This window comes from Lactuca serriola, chromosome 3 (genome assembly GCF_051521515.1).
Source record: "Lactuca serriola cultivar US96UC23 chromosome 3, Lser_US96UC23_V15, whole genome shotgun sequence".
Lineage (NCBI taxonomy): Eukaryota > Viridiplantae > Streptophyta > Magnoliopsida > Asterales > Asteraceae > Lactuca > Lactuca serriola.
Window position 1 is genome coordinate 76,959,992 of NC_136410.1, and position 3,178 is coordinate 76,963,169.

Consider the following 3,178-nt stretch of genomic DNA (forward strand, 5'->3'; position numbering starts at 1 on the left):
CCTGATCAGTACACACACGGGATTTTTATGTTATGAGATCTTGGGATTGTTATATGCTATGAATTTGAGTTTCAAACAATGATGTTTTTATTAATAATAAATTAATTATGTTTTTATAAAATGCGAAAAATTGTTTTGAAATTTACGGTGTTACAATGAGTATCAAAGGTACACATTTCATTCTATTACCATAAGCTAGGTTACAAACATTAGTGCCGAGAACTTTTTGTATTCTCTTTTCATTTTTATGCCACTATACTTTCGCCATTTATATTATTTTGAACATTATGGTTAACCAATATTAACCATTAATGTCACACCCCAAAACCGAGAACGGCGGAAACGTTCTGGGGTGGAGGACGTCATGTAATGTATCACAACAAATGTAAAGTAGTAAACAAGCAACAACATCATCCATTGCATTAATAGTATAATTTTGATTACACTTGTGTTCTTTCATAGTATAAGACAACATGATAACTAATCAAAATAAAAGAGGAGTCTTGATTTCTCCGTCTTCAGAAAACCTGGTCGTCGTACCTGTCTATTTGTGACCTGAGAATACAAGTTATTTTGAAAGCGAGTATCAGCAATAATGCTTGTGAATTCATAAGTATTTTAATGTTATTGCTTTGAAAAGTTGTTATGAAAGACTGGTGAATGTTTGATGAAACATTTAGTATAAGTATGAAAACCCTAGAAAATCCCATATTTCCTACTAATATAAAAAGTAGTCTTCTACCAAGACCCGAATGTTTTGAAAGTAGTCTTCTACCAAGACCTGACCGTTTTGAAAGTAGTCTTCTACCAAGACCTGAATGTTTTGAAAGTATTCTTCTACCAAGACCTGACCATTTCGAAAGTAAGCATCACTGTAGATGTGACGGTTTTTCCCTTGTTTAACTATTTTTATAAAAGTTATAGTTTACCTCGACGTTTATGTGTACGAGTCACAATATAAGTAATAAGGAAAATAGTTTATCTATATCGAATATGTTTCTAATACTCCCTGTGAGTCTTTTGTTCAAGTAAAACTGGTTAAAAGGGTGTTTATCCCGAATTGTGAACATGCTAATAATGTCCCATGGTATAGTCATTACCCCCTGAGCATCATTTAGTTAAATGTATATTACTACGTACAAGAGTTGTTGTTTCCGCTGTTGGTAAGTTTCTCATAACCATACTAGACGTGGTACTAATGTCGACATTTGTCACCCCAGGCCTACCGGCCTAAGTGGAGCTGACAGTTTAGGTGCAGGTTCGTCAAAGCCGTATATATCTATACACAAATTCGCGCTCTCCCTCCAGGAGACTCTGGTTACAGACGGGGACTTTTGTTTTGGTACTAACAAAGCCATTGTCTCACATGTTTGCTAACAACAAGTTCATGAGTAATATAATGAAATACGTTTTTGTATGAAAAGATTATCCTTGTTATGAAAATGCACACTTGTAAATAAAACGTTGGTATAGACTCATGAATGAACTGACTCTTGTGTGATTCCTTGTAATAGGAATAATGTTTTGTATCCCCTAAACTATTCCTATAATAGTTTACTAGAATGTAATTGATGAGTGTCCAAGTAGGTTTATACACCCTTGCTACCCAAGAGTGTCGGAACTGAACTAACTGCTGGAAATTTTATGTCTATATAGGTATACCTGATCTATATAACTAATATTTAGACGACATTGGACGAATAACTGATACCCTAAGGCCACATCCCAACGAGAACAGAAAAATAAATAAGGTGTGCTAGTCATTCCAAGTCTTTTAAACCTTTCTTATTTAACTAGACATATATAGGCAAGAATTTAACAATATAAAAATATAAAAGAGGTTTTGTAAAACCTTTGAAGAGTTTAATAGATAAGAATTTATGACTTGATGTCAGTTTATAAAACAATTCGAAAACAGTTGACAAGACAGTTTTAAGTGTAAGAAAACTTTTGTTTGAAGCACAACTATAACAGATTCAAAAAAGAAACATACAGTTTGTAAGACAGTTTATAAAAGTGTTTTAACATGTAAAAACGTTTGAGAAATCTATTTGAAGTATTCTCTTTGGTGAAACGGATAAAAGTGTAGTAAGTCCAATTGTATGTTAGTTATAATCACATGTGATTGATTACATAACCAAAAAGTATAACAAAGATTTATGTTTTTCACACGGGGATAACCGTGCGTTTACTTGTATTCCCCCTCCCCTTAAAAGTGTATAAAAAGCATTTATAAAGCATTTGAAAGTGTAGATTATACGGGTATGAACTCACATGATTGAAGTGGTTGATTTGAAGTAGTCGAGAGAAGAATCTAGCAGAACTTCGACATGAAGAGTTGCAAAACGCGGGAAAATCTCGGGATTCTCGGGAATCTCGGGAACAAAAAACCTTCCTTCGGGACTTGAAGGTGAAAACTGGGGCTTTGGGAGGGTCTCGGGGGCTTAACGCAGAGTTTCGGCGCGAGAAAGAAGGGAACTGAGCAATGGAACTCGGAGCCCTTGAAATCTATTTATAGGGGAATTTCTGGTGTGCCACATCGTGGCTAAGGCTGGCCACGTCGTGGGGAGCAAGTGTTATCCTCTTCCATTGATTGGACGCCATCATTCACTTTCCGGGTCGCAGCAAAACTGTGCCACGTCGTGGCAAACCTGACAGCCTCGGATTTCAGGCCTCGAACTTGTAAAATCCGTAACTTTCGCATACGAGCTCCGTTTTCGATGTTCTTTATATGCACGCGTAGCTGAAAATATGCTCTACAACTCTCGTTTAGACTTCATCGGTTATTTTTGAATTTATTTTTAATTATTTATTTTTAACGGGCCGGGACACGAAAATTCCGTTAAAAATCCATAACTTCTTCATCCGATGTCCGTTTTCGTCAGGCTTTTCATCGTTGTACTACTATTGTTGAGACCTTCGATTCTCATTTAGGTTGTTCTGGCCAAAAGTCTCTCGATCTCTATTTCGAGTTTTTAGCTGTGTACTGCTATATCCGGATCTTGGAAAAATCATAACTTCTTCATACGAAGTCAGGAAGTCAGATTTGGACGTTCTTTTTATGTACTCTCGCGGTTTAATGTTATCTACAACTTTCACTTAGATATTTAAGGCTAAAAACTATTGTATTGAAACTTCGCGTTTTTCGTTTAATCGGTGTTGCTGGTTTTGTCGGGAA